At 35.9% G+C, this 15,078-nt stretch overlaps 1 protein-coding gene across 3 annotated transcripts in view; it reads left to right on the forward strand.

Moving 5' to 3' along the window:
- LOC105398246 (roundabout homolog 1) overlaps positions 1-15,078 on the forward strand; it is a 40,615-nt gene that overhangs the window by 5,665 nt on the left and 19,872 nt on the right. The window contains exon 1 of one of the 3 annotated variants that reach the window (XM_048625069.1): positions 5,961-6,090. The exons of 1 other annotated variant lie outside the window; for it this stretch is intronic. The gene's annotated coding sequence lies outside the window, so the exon portion shown is untranslated. Of the gene's footprint in view, positions 1-5,960; positions 6,091-15,078 lie in introns of those variants that run through there. One more of the 3 variants, XM_038112000.2, reaches the window with a different exon arrangement.

Here is a 15,078-nt window from a genome sequence, read left to right on the forward strand (position 1 = left end):
CTATATAGGGTGGGGAAATGACAGGGTAATCAAGTTTGCTGTTTAACACGCCACGTTAGGTGTCTGAGTTGATCAACGATCATTTCTGGTTCGCTGCTAATGTCTTGATTGTGTTTTGTTGTTAAGCGGTTTTGTCGGCCTCAAATGAGCCTCTATCATGACCTACGCCAAACACAACCCATGATCACTGTCCTTTAGTAGAACTAGCAGCCAACATCATGATTATGCTTCGACATGCGATCTCACATAACCTAGATGCGACATGTCGATATAAGTACGGTAAAGTTAATATACATGGTTAGAAAAACTATAATAGGTAAAGGTATCTATAATTTGAGTTACGATTGATAATTCGTATTTAATTATTTTGCATTCAGTGAGTCATTGAAAAACTTTTGGTACTTGTTAAATGAAGCATATAAGCCTGTAAAAATTACTGTTACATGAGCTTTACATAGAACAATAGGATAATACCTAATTATTATTGATTATTGGCTATGAACAATATCAAGAATCATCTCAATTAAAAAACCATTCCTTCTCTGACATTTCACGTTGTAATTCGCTTCACGCGTTGTTAATTTTCGCGTATAAGCGTGAGAATCCAGCGCACTCGACTTGCTCGCTGAAAATTTTGCATTCCTCCCGTAAAGTGCGCGTTCACCGCAGCTAGTCCCTCCAGCGCCTCTACCAACCCTGCCAAAGTCACTCTTAAGCCTGATGAATAAAAGCTTTAACTGTATGCATGGTAGGGATGTTACAGTGGGTCTTCTTACGTTGAACGCGTAGTGGATGATGTTTTGGACGGAGCATGAAATGGATTCCCTGTTGTTGAAATTTTGGATTAATTGCTTTCCCGCTGCAGTGTGTAAGCGAGGATAGTGTTTTAAGCTTAGCTTGATTGTGGCCTGTTCTCTCTCTTGTGGGTAAATAAAACATAATACATCCCTGTCTGCCAGATTAAAATCAAATACGATAAGTGCTTTAGAACTAAAGCGCTGCTGGTTTTAGCGATGGAAGTTTGTTTGTTAGCTGATATATTGCTGTTACGTATACGTAGCTTTCCAACGCCACCGCTATAATCATTCACTGCTGGACACGGCCACTCTTTCCTCGGCTTTCTACCTCCTCCGAATCCACAGGCTACCTGTCTAAGGTCCTGAGTCTAGCGAGCCGATAACAGTCCCACGCTAAGCTTTCATGATAGTTGCACTTAGATAAGTGTCCCTACTGTAGGTTGCCCTTATATTTACATTATTATGATTTCCAAATGTGCCTAGATACTGATGCAGTTGTAATATTGTGTAAGTTCGTCTGAGCTTTGCTGGTATTTTCTAATAGTATAAATTTAATAACCTTTAAAAATGTCAAAAAACACTTCTTTACTTTCGGACTACACTACTATGGTATTCAACTGCATAGAAAACTTTTTTAATCTTTCCGGGAATACGATTTCTGATAAATATTTAATCTAGTTTATCGAGAAGAAGAAACGTTGACGTTTTGAAAACACCAACAACAACATTGTTATTTTTACCAATGAACATGATATAAAAGTAGAAGTGCCACATACCTACTACATTTGTATCATACTAAGTACCTAAATCGCATGATTTAATACGTATTTATTTCTATCGCTATAAATCTGCACTAATCAGTCATATTTGATAGCGATTTAACCATCACAGTCTCTAAAAATAGCCATTATTTCCTACAACAGAACTAATATTGTGTATTTTCTTCGTTTCAACTCTAACATATTTTTAATTTTACCTCTACATTTCTGTGTAGGACTAGGCGAGACGAACTAATCCCTAGCGTTAGGCCCACGGCGGGTAAAGCTCACCAAATCTCTCGGCGCTGCCTTGTTCCGAGGCGCTAAGTACCGTTGGCAACGGCATTAACTATTTAAGGAGGAAATCTACCTAGTCTACGGTTTATTTGGAGGTTGCTTTACTTTTCGTCTGACTACGGAAAATTGTGTAAGTATGTTACGTATAATTTAGTATGACGTGTATTTTTGTATGCTTATGAAGATCAGTGCACATTTGAGTAATATCGTTGTGGCGCTGTGTAGAGATATCAAGTCGATTAAAATTAAAGTTTCTTACAACTTACCTTATATTTAGGAATAATTTAAATAAAGTAATAACTATTAATAAAATTGCGTTCAGAAATTAAATTGCTAACCGTCCTCAAAATTATTATCACATCAGTGTGCTCAAACATGTAAAGTAACATGAATTGTTATGAAGTGGGTTTAAATGTGTTCTGGCCGAGTGTGTTTGTGTACTTGAACTTGTGTTTGTCTGAATTATCTCCTTGTCTCGTCTTTCTTACACTCCATAATCAACAACCGACGTTTAAACACTCGCTACAATTATGCAAACAGCTAAACCGATTTTGGTGAAGTTTAACTAACTCAATGAAATCACTGTTGTCAGACAAGATGCTACTTAAAAAAAAAACTTCTAGAATATATTCAAGACAAAATCAATTTAGAATTCTGTGACTCTTTCTAATAGACTTCGATGATATGGTGGTGACCTGGAGCAGAACTGAGGATGGAAACGGAAGTCAGTCAATGGTAACTCCTCAACGGCTTATAGGAACTACTAATGTTTAGGCTTGAGTGTCCCTGACCTAGCACAAATGAAAATATCATGATGACGAAAACAACATAATAAAGGTTAAGGGCCACTTGCACAAATCTATTAAATCTAGATTTAGTGTTAAATCTCAATTTAGTGTCAAATTTTATATGGACTGACATTTCTTAAATCGATATTTGACACTAAATCTAGATTTAATATGTTTCTGCAAGTGGCCCTAAGTAATAATGGCTTAATTCAACTAAGTTAGCTGAATCATCATCGTTCTATTATTCAGTGTCAACTTTAGAAAGTACCTACCTATCATTCCATATTGTTTCGTACCATTTTTATTTCGTATGCCATAAGGGATATATTTGAATTGCAAGGGGTTGGCTAAATGTGATTTTGACAATACCATAACGGCCATGGATAGCTGAGTGAGGATACACTTTATATAATTCAAACCCGCATTTCCTATTTGTATGAATATTGTGTCTTTTTGGATGATGGAATGTTTAAAATAATTAGACATTATTACATTAGATACAGCTTGTTAAAGTAGGAAGACAAAGGTCTTCATTCAGTGCGTTCTGCCGGTGATGGCGTAGGGTTCAGAAATGTGGACACTGACGGTTGGGCTGGTCCATCTATTTAAAGTTGCTTAGAGGGTAATGTAAATAGCTATGCTCGGATTTCTTGGGGTTTCTATGAAGGACGTCATCAGAAACGAAGTATTTCGTAAGAAAACTTACTCAAGTAACCGATATGTCTCTTAAAACCTGTAAGTTATTATAGGCAGGTTATTTAAGTCCACATAATAAGAAACCACAAACAGGCAATGTGTCTACCTATCTATGGGCAGGCCTGTGTCACTCCACGCGTGGGCGGCGCAGGCGCCAGCCTGGCGCCTGCCCCATCGAGGGGGCGAATCTAGTCGGCTGCCGCAAGCGGAAGACGATACACGCGCGCGCTATTTGTTCCTATTTCGTACTAGTTTATTTTATTTATTTATAAATGTCGTATTTAGGTATTTATTAAAATTTATGAATAGAAAAATGGAAATAAAAAGAAAAAAAAAACAGCAAAATACTGTGCCGTATTTAATTGCTTAAATACGGATCGTGATCCAATTTTTTTTTTAGATTACCAAAAGATGCTGACAGGTAAAACTAATCTAAGTATTTTATTGATTTCTTCTACGTTCCTTATTTGAAATGAAATTAATCCGAACTACAAACCCTTTTTTTCTCCATGTTGAACAAAGTCTATTCCAATTTTGTTTTCGTTAAAGTATTAAATTTACAGACACAACTACCTTCAAAATGTATTAATGAATCGATTATAAAATGTGCGCTGAGTGGGATTAGTGCTTAACGAAACTAACACGTTCTGTATCCTAACATAAATTATATGCATAATATAAATAATAACGAAAAAAAAAACATGTTTTCACAAAATTGAATGTTTTAGGTACTTAGATTCATACATATTTTATGTACTTCAAAATATCTTAACTATGAAATTGTTATTGTTTTTACTGGTTATTTTCAATAGAAAAAAAGTTTGGAATAGCTTTGTATTCTAAATTCAAATTAATTTTGTTTTAAAACATGACATTCTTCTTACAAAGTCAGTCCGTTGCTTAGTAAACGTTGTAGTCTGTGGTGCTGAGGCAACCCTAAGGTGGCTTCTTTTTCAATGCGTATAACCACGTATAACTTATTATGCACCGTAGTCCAGTGAAATAAGGCGCATATTCCCTCAAAAATTAATTGGTAGGTAAGTAAATAAAAACGTGTGCGGCTGGAACGCGATCTAAATTAGATCTTATTGCTTATGGGATGGAGTCATATTTCTTTGCAAGCCATTGCGAAGATGGACTTCTGTACCTGGTACTAGTTATTATTCTGTGCTATGGGTCACACTCCAGACAGCCTGGACCGACGACCTTACAGAGTTGACCAAAAGTGGCACTCATTGGGAGCGACTTATATCAGTGGAAGGTAACGGGCTGATGATGAAGATTTATAGCATTATATCAGTAATTTAATAAGAGAAAACTAATTTACCGAATCTTTCCTAACATTGACTATCTATCTTCGCAGTCGTTACACATACGAAAGCAATTTGAACTTTAGCTGCAGTTGAGCTAAATTTAGTTGCAGATCAATACGGATTTACTGAGTCCTGGCTGCGATGCAGATATTTATTAATAGCATCAGGATTTATTGTCCGAATGCAGCTTCCGCCATATTTCGTGATCAGGCAGAATTCAGCTCAGAACTTAGATAGGGGGATAAATCTAGCTGTGACGTGTCGCGCACGCAGCCATTATTGGTAAATTAATTGGACTTCAATTTGGTCTGAATGAGAATTTAAACTAGCCCGTGGTCATACATTGCACATAGAATGGGATGTAAGGAGGTTTGGTAAATGGCGCGAAGTACTCGAATTCAGAATGTTTGATTGCACCAAACATGTAAATCAATGCTATTTTGCTTTGACAGTAAAATATCAAAGCATTAGTGCCAATTTCTCCATAGTCGGTTAGGTTAGAGCATAACCAGGTATTAGTGGTTGACTTTTGACACATCTATATTTTATATGGAGATGACATATAATTGAACCAATCCCTGGTCGGTTAGATAACTGACTATGGAGAAATTGGGGCTAAAAGCAATAGGTAAACTTAATTTTGATTCACTTTTTGATAAAAGCCCGTGCTGTATGTAAACTGTAAGATATACCGAGGAAGAACACTTCATGATAAGGTTAGTTTTATACAGGGTGTTGTAAAAATTTCTCAGAATGACCCTTTGAGTCACCCCCTTACGGTAATACCAATTTAGCAATAACCTGTACAGTTATGCAAATCGATGAGGAGATATGAGTTTCGCATATTATTTCGATTTCTTATTAATTTCAGGAGTACAGAACATGCACTCCAGGGCACGCCTCAAACACAGATGACCAATTGGCTAGTTTTAGCCATAGAGGATTTTTAAAAGTCTACATAATGTATAACATTGTCTATCTATTTTGATTGAAGGTAAAAGTTCAGTTACAAACATCCTATCCACCTCAAACAGAACATTACAATGCGGAAGAACAATAACTGACACCGATTCGGGATCCCCGAAATTATAATCTGCATTTCCATGGCACAATTTCCGAACTCCACCGGCACCGAAATTCGTTTTATTATTTTGACTTTTGTGAATATTTGATCATTCTTCCGGCATGTTTGAGCTTTGGCCGTTTTGCGGGACCACCCCTCCACCCCCTCCTCCCCTCCCCGCACCTTCGTCTAGACGCCTGGAGCACCGTAGAGTCCCGAGTCCCGTTTCCCTTCAGTCTGGGTCCGACCGCCGAGCGAGGAGGGTGTCGATGTGGTCGAATGCGTTGGCGCGAACTGTTTGTGTTGTATGAATATTGTATTTGTGAATTTTTTGGACGCTTGTGATTTGGATTCTGTTATCTGTTCGGATTATTGTGAGTATGTTTTCAGTGATATTCAATGGAATTACATTATAAATAGTTTGTTTTGTATTTCTTAGTTGATTGTGTTTGTATGGTGTCTCTTCAACAGTTTTCCTTTATAACTAGATAGTAAATTTTCACAGCGAGCTTCGAAAGTTCGGAATAGCTGCGTTCATACTATTACACAAGTAACGCTTGATAATATTTATTTCATCCAAACTTAAGCCCAATTTTTATGCCAATATATTTTATAAGCAAAGCTCTAAAAACATTTTCCTCGAAACCAAATGAATGAACAAAATAAAATCACAGGATCAAACTCCCTTCTTAAGTGCCGCATCATTGTGCCAAAAAAGTATGTCAAAATGTACTTAAGGAAGAAAAAGTCTCCGTTTTTAAGGACCTTGCAAGAGTCTCAAGATTCAGAGTGAAGAAAAAATTGACTTCCGGACGGTCTTTGCCTTTTGTCAACTCCACGGTGGCGATTTGGCGAACGTCAATTATTACTTATGTCTATGCATCCGTTTGATTTTTGTAAAGCCTGAATTTTAAGCAGATTTTTGTGTTCCGTTAAGAGCGTGAGTCCGACTCGTACTTAACCGTTCTTTTTATACAGGGTTTTGCAAAAAAGGTATACCAAGCCGAAACCTACATGTGCAGCATATTTTATCTAACTGAAATCAGAATTACAAAATTCGCGAAAAAAAAAACATTCTCCATAGTAAAAAGTCACTTGACCAACAAAGTTTCTATGGAGAATGTTTTTTTTTTCGCGAATTTTGAAATTCTGATTTCAGTTTCGGGCTTAGATGTTCTTACCACACATGATGCACATGTAGGTTTCGGCTTAGTATATATCCTTTTGCAACACCCTGTATACGGTACCTACCGTAGTACCTACACAAATCTATAAGTACTACTAATGTACAGATCTAACAGATGTGAGCTTTTTCTTCCTCTGTCTACCGTTTGTTAAAAGCTTAAAGCGATGTTTTAAAATATTCAAATTATTCATGTAACAAGTACGTATACTACAGTATCAAATATCTGGGGTTAAGGAAGTAGGTACCTAATGCATCTATTTTAGTATCTGTTTTCAGAATCATTTTAATAGAAGTTTAGTTAACTTTTTCTTCTTTAGTGCCAATTTCTCCATTCTCGGTTAGAGCATAACCAGGGAGTAGTGGTTAACTTTTGACACATCTTTCATGAATTTTATATGGAGATGACGTTTAATTTATAAATCAATCCCAGTCGGTTAGATAACCGACTATGGAGAAATTGGCACTTAATGTTTTTATTCAATAAATGCTTTTGATTCGAAAAGTACATAGATATACCAACAGCCTAGATTACATACCAGTAACTAATATTTTTCAATATAATTTATATTTCAATCAGCTAAAGCAACTTACATAATTAATCAATCTTACTTATTTGGCTTCACATGACGTATGTAAATTTTCAGTTGCAAAACTTATGCGTTAAAATTACGTATACCTAGTTCTTGTTTTAAAATTAAACTGTTATTGCTACTGCCTAAACCCCAGAAGGCTTATTTTCAAAATCAACTTTATTTTGAAATGAAGAGAGTGTAAGTTTCTTATACCGGATAGCTAGTGACCTGTAATGGTTTAGATCCTGTAATTTTATTGTAAAGCAGGGGTCATTGGTCAATCTGATGGGATATTCAAAGTGCTTATACTTCTTTTAGTATTGGTGTTATCTATTACGATAGTCCAAATCATGCTCAAGGCAGAGTTTGATTTTTTTGCAAGTGCACTGTTAGGGTGACTTGCACAACAAAGTTAATCAAAATTAAGTCTATGACCTATTAAATTATTTATGACAGACTATTTAATTTTGATTAACTTTGTTGTGCAAGACGCCCTTAGACTCTCACAGGTCGTTCACCAACCCGTATTATTTACTCAAAAACCCAAACTCTAAATAGCCTGGGCTATTCCGTAATCACCTAAATAGGGCCCATTAGGAAAATGGCACATGTCAGCACAGAGCACTAAGCCTGAATGCGAATGGGCGGGACATGTCCACTGAATGCATCCAAATAGGCTGAGAATTACCCAAGTGGGCCCGGACTGGCTTCCGATTATGGGTCAGGGTAATGTGAAGATGACAATTTGACCCACATCTACATGTCTGTTGGAATAATAGAATAAATCTGTCTTTCATTAGGTATACAGGATGTTGAAAAGGTTATACCTAATCAGGGAAAAAGCGGTGGTAGATATAATTACTACCGCTAATTGAGAATATGTTGAATTAACAAGATATCATTTCGTGAACCAAGTTATATAAAAACAAAGATTAAAAAAAAAACAACATTTCACTCAGGAGATCATTCTGAATCTGAACATGAACAACTTTTGCTATCGACCTCTGAAAATCCAAACTGTTTTCGTCACGTCTAGTGATTATTTTTCCAAAAGTCTTAAAACAGCAATAAAATAAAATAAGAGTGTGCCCCTGAGTCACACCCTTTCTGGTTAATATCTAACCTACCTTATTTTAACTACGATGTGGATGAAAAATATATTATATGCTGCCAAGTTGTTTAATGGTAACCAGTAGTTACATACACGGCGGTCTGTTGTTTGCAAATTTACTGATTCTCAAAAGGTAATGATATCCGCTATTTCATATGCATGTGCCACACAACATGATGAATAAATAAATATAATTTAGTACTTAACTAAATATTCTGTCTTTTAGATACTTTTAATCATCATATACTTACCAAGTTCCAATATGCAGCACACTTGTAATAAGCAATATAGTCAGTAACGGTATTTATTAGGCAATATAAATAGTTATAGGACAGTTTTACTATCCTTTTATGGTAACGATAAAACTTGTATCTGATCGGTATCTAAAATATGAGAACAATTGGAATGTAGCTCACAAGTACACGATATAACACGACAACGATCCTGAAACTCGATACGGCCCAAAACAAACTTAAGAAATTCGAGATTGCCACAGAATTTCCGATTCCAACTTTGAACTTTTTAGAGGTCATGTAATTATTCTGTGCCGCACTTCGCCGCCTTTCGTTAAAAGCCTATTCTTGTTCGGATAAAACGAAGATATCTGGTGACCCCGACTCGGGACAGGATAAGAAACAATGAATTTTAATTCAGTATACGAAGTGCAGGATAATTTATAGCCTCTTATCGAATAGGTAATTGGTGAATGTGGGCGATCGCTTCCAATCTCTCGGGCTGAGATAACTCGAGTGGGGTATAAAGGAGAACGGCAGTGGGCGTACCGCCTTTTTTTTGGAGCGTTTCAGAACCATGTTTTCACCATTTATTTATACAGTGTAGATAAGGTATTTTCAGTAATTACAATATTTTTAGAAGTCGGGGGAAAAGAAAAAATGATAAATGAAGAATATTTAAATCTAAGGATAATGGAACGTAAAAACAAACATATAGAGAACGGAACGTAACAACAGTGGTGCCAGACCTCGGAATATTACCAGCAAATCCGAGCAAAAAAGTAATCGAATAGAAATATCGATACATTCTTAAATACAAAAGATATTTTATTTATCAATAAATTACATGTTCTGGTACTATTTGTGCCAAAACTAGTACATTTGGTTTATAAAATATCATTATATTTAAGTCTTGAAGACTTTTATCCATAGTAAACCATTTTCTTTTTCTCTTTATTCGATTCACTATAATCGATATTTTTTTAATATTTAAATCTAATAACACTGAATCTTGCTTGTCAATCTTGTCATAGTAGTTGTTATTTCATTTTCCATTACCTAACCTAATTATTTAATATTTTGAATACCGCTGAATCTGCTGAAGATATAGAACAAATGTGACAAAGGGGAGAACCAGACCCGGTTACTGTTCCACCTCCCCGGCAGGCTCCCGTCCCACTTCTTCATCAGGAACCTGCAGAAGCAGCAGAACAAGAACACGCAAAATCCTGACAATATTTTCTATGAACCATAGGATGATAAATACCTAAGTCAAATATGAGAAGAGCAACTGCGTTCTGCAGTTCGAATCCCGGCGCTGACATGTACCAATGTGTTCTTTGAATTTAATTAAAATGTATACCATCACACTTACAGTGAAGGAAACCTGCATACCTATCTAGATTTAGCATATCTAGAGAGCCAGGTGCAGGTACTTACACCCCAACAGAGAATAGAATAGAGTAGGTAATAGGAACATAAAATTCCTAAAGTTGATTCCAGGCAAATTATGTTATGTAAATAAAACAATGATCTTTTAAACAGTATATTTTATTTCATTACATTACTCGCCAAATGCATACCCATATAGTAGAACCTTTACATATAGCATTTCGAAATGGCATAGCAGGTCCCTGTTGCGGAATGGCAATTTAAAACTTCAGAAGTTGGATAAGTATAACATTATTCCATAATGAAAGTAGTAGCCTGATCTAGTCGATAATATTAATAAAATCATTATATTTATTATGTATGTTGCACGTCCCGTATTTATTTAAACGTAAACATATAACTTGATATACCTAACATATTATTATCAAATTATTATTCACGTTGTTCGTCTTGTGTTGTTCAAGTGTTGACATGGTGTTGACGTTTAGTGGTTGACATGACACATTTTTTTATCATTTCAATTTTTCTGCTCTGGTTTGTCAATTTTGATCATTATACTGAGATCCAACCTAGACATTTATGACGTAAATCACAGAGTACTTGGCATAAACATTACTTCACTTGACGTTCCATTCTTCCTGTATGAATGTTTACGTTCCATTGCGACTACATTTTAAAGATTCTTTTTTTCCGTTTTTCTCTTTTCTCCCAGCTTCTAAAAATCTAGTAATTAATTAACTTGTGTACCTGTACAGTGTCTCTCTAATCATGGTACTTTCATTACGGAACCCGTCATTTCCATAGTGGTACAAAACGTCCTTAGAACCCTGCCTTTGTCCTTTAGCGTCGTGGCTTAGATATCAACTGCGATTGTACTCGCATATGTGGACATTATTTAAGATAAGTGCGTATTGGAGGACTAAATAAATAAATTAAGTAAAATATTTTAAAACCTAAGGAAAAATGATGATTTATTTTATACTCTATTTTTGGTTCAGGCCGCAAAAAAATTCAAGGGTTGACCCTTGACTTCCGGACACGGTAGCATTGTTCAGAATCTTATATCATTTTTAAAACAGCCTATACTTTGTTAGGTACTTTATCATCATTATTTATTTGCTATTACTGAGCGACTAGAATTTATGTAATGAAAAATGCATACTTAACTATATGACTGTTTTGTATTTAAATAATAATTGTAATGATAATTAGGCTGCCGGAGTCGTCGATATTCCAAATGTAATCCGCATCAAAAGCCATCCAGCCATTACGCGGTGATTGAGTAACAACCAAACAAACATTAATTAGGCTTAGCGTTAGCAGGTTCGTGTGAATCTAGGATTATATTGAGAGCCACGCTAATTTCTGTCATCAATACTAACATTGGCTTTAGATAACATTTTGCCAATCTAATTTTGTTTTGATTAACAGTTAAAGAGAAAAAAGCTTTTCTAAAATACCTATCTAGATAAGTAAAATAAGTACAACAGTTTATCATGCACCGCTATTGAACCCAGAAGCGACATATCTTACACTACTGGGGGCACGTTTTTTTAAATAATAAAATAACAGTGTTATCTACCAACGGCCTCACAAAAAAGAACAAATATAATAATATGAGAACGCTACTTCAGAAGTCCCTTTTTATGTGGTTCAAGATAACGCGCTTAAATATTATTAACTTTTACTGCTTCCACCGACGCAGCAGTTAAAAAGCTTACCCAAAACAAGCATAAAGTTTTAGGACTCCGCGCAAAATTGAGGTAAAAAAAACCTCTAAAATCCGTCAATTACCACAAGTGACAGAAAGTTTCAAATCCTCCATCAAGTCTATCAATATCGAATAAAGAACAATTTTCCCCTATTACCGCCCTTCATTCTTCCGCCATTTTATGTATCGCTTCCGAGACGAAACGGGGGTAAGATGTAAAGATGAGAATAATACATCCGAACTGTAGATGTGCATGAATACCGAGAAATAATATCATATTCGTCGGCCGTGAAATTCGGTTAGGGCGGCGATCCCGCATCCATCCATCACCAATTAAATAGTGGGTTGTTGGCTGCAGATAATCTACGTATTGCGAATGTTGCTGATGGATGGGCTATGAAACCATTTGCCACTGTTGCCGAGCCACTGCCTCCGCAGAGACTGCTGTCATGAGCTGACCAATGGCCTTTCAGGGCTTTGTTTGAGGTATGTGGTAATACCTACACTGGAGATTTATTTGCTCGGTGTTAGCGGAGAGTTTATGAATCCATCAATTATTTGTAACCAAACTAAGCTACAGAAAAACTTGAAAAGGCCAACAAACAATTCCTAAGCAATAGAATCAATATATACGTACCTACAGCGCACTTCTGGTCAGGGATATCGGCGTTTCCATTAATTTGGTTCCGATGGTGCTCTCTCGATTGAAATCATGAGGGCTGTGCCAATGTAATGAGATCGATGCATCTTCATTTACGATATCAGTATCAGCCAGAGCTACACAGGGGGCCTTTAAAAATAACCCTACGATAAATTCCCGTTCGGCCAGCAGATAATAGCGTTCATTAAACAAACAAATAGCACGGCACCTGAGATTAATAATTTCAAAAAGACGGCTTTAATCACGGCTTCGAATTAAAGCTTAATTATTTCATCCGTAAGATGATTAATTAAATATAAGGGTACTTTCTTTAATACAGTAAAATAAGCATTGTTGTTGGGGGTGAAAGAAGGAATCCGGAAGCTCGCCGTGCAGCCTGCGCCATTGTTGATCGCGATCCAATTTACGCAGTACCTTTGATGCATTTATCATTTCAGTTTGAGAAATGCCTCCAGTTTGTAAATTGTTTATTGAGCAGGCGTCACTAATCGCAGTTTGCGACGGCTCTCCCTCAGTCGATGTCTTTTTGATTTGGATCTGATTTGTAGGCATTTAGCGGGGCGTGGGGAGAGTGGTTCCCATGGAGCCAGGGTGAAACGCCATTTTAGTGTCCTCGTCGTGATATTTATGGGCATGCGATGTTTACCGAGACAGCTTTTAGGGCGAACGGGCTTCAATAATACTTTTCTTTGAATTTACGACGCGTTTACCATGATTAGTGACAGACATTTCGCTGTCGGCACACAATTTCACAAGAATAGCTCCTTTTGAGGAAAGTAGCTTCATCATTCATAACAATATAATTGAGATGCTTAATGAAAATTGACTGGTCATGGCCGGCGAAACGCGAAAATATCTCCGCTGTAATAACGAACTAAACGGCGAATTAAAGTCAACGAAATTGCCTATTAATAACAATTCATGAAGCGAATGAAAAATATCTGTTACAGCAATTTTAAGACGATCTATTCTAATTATAGTTTTCGAGAGCGCCGCGCCGGTATGTTATTATTCGTAAGCGTCTAATTGATTTTAATAGCACCTTCTATTACAGCATTGAGCCTTAATTATAGACTTAGGTGGAAATATTGGTAGTAAATATTGATTACGATGTGCTCGAGGCAGTTAATAGGAGTGGAGAGGGATTATCGTATCCATAGAGAGGTTTAACTGAGTACTTCATAATCCGAAATAACACGAACAGGATTTCGTAAAAATGAATTGGGAGTTATTTGAGTTTTATGTTGAAAACTGACACAGTTTTTGGAATATATATTAAAAACACATATATATTCGACTGTGTAACCCTCTAAAATATTTATGTACAAATATACACACAGCCCCTAATGGTACATTGACGAATAATTATGTTTGGTCAGTCTCTAGGTGGGTTGGAGACAATTATACAAAACGACACCTATCCAGTTGTCCCTAAATGAATTACTTCTACTTGGGAATCTAATAAAACCCTAAATCGGTGTCTTTATTTAAAACTTCTCAAATCTCAAAGGAGTATCAGAATAAACTCGAATTCCGGAACATTCCATTGCCAAGTTCCGTTGTGAATGTTTAACGATGCAGTAAAGTACGTAAATTGTTGGACCTATTTGTCTACCAAATTATTTGTCAAGTTCGGTCCTTCCCTTTCTGGACCGAAGCCCTGTTCCCACTCGACCAGTTACTGGATCCAGTTGAATAGAATTAACTAATAGAACTAACTAATAGTGTTGACTATTTTATTTATTTAAAACCTCTATGCAAATGTACAAATAACAGAATTAATTTATGATGAATGATTTTCATTTAAAGCAACCATAATTATCTAGATTATATTATTATTATTAAATTAATAGTCTAAGGCCTAAGGACAGTGAAATATCCATCAGTGTCTAGATCAGAAAACTAATTTAGTACAGGTAGTATCTACAGAATACTATTTTTTGAAAATTAGTAGGTCTTAGCATTTAAGTTTCTGATAAATACATAAACAATAATATTGTTTTATTTTTACTATTATTGTCAAATACAAATGATCGGTCATAAAGGCAGCACAGGACAACTCTAAATTTAGCGGGCAAGGGGTTTTCGTTCAGAAATTTTGCCCTCAAATAACTAGCTGTGACAATGTTAAAAGCATTGTGTTAGTTGCTGTCTAGAGTGGGACTGTGGTTTCACTTATACGTATGTAAAATGTACGTTGAAAGTTTCCCAAATTTATTTGAAAAGGTTCGACGTACCTACCTACATTTTATACAAAAATATAAATATATTGTGATTTTAAGTTAATGGTAGTTTTTATTGCATACGAAGTTAATTAATATTGACAACTAAAATAAATACGATCCAACTGTAGGAGACAAGCCATCCATGTAATTTTTAAGAATCTTGTAATCTGTCTGAAAACCGAAATATGGGTTAGGTACCTATTAAACATATTAAGTCCTACAGACAAATGCACTACTTGACAGATGCTATCACGATTACACTAATACTATTCATT

Source organism: Plutella xylostella, chromosome 13 (genome assembly GCF_932276165.1).
Source record: "Plutella xylostella chromosome 13, ilPluXylo3.1, whole genome shotgun sequence".
Classification (NCBI taxonomy): Eukaryota; Metazoa; Arthropoda; class Insecta; order Lepidoptera; family Plutellidae; genus Plutella; species Plutella xylostella.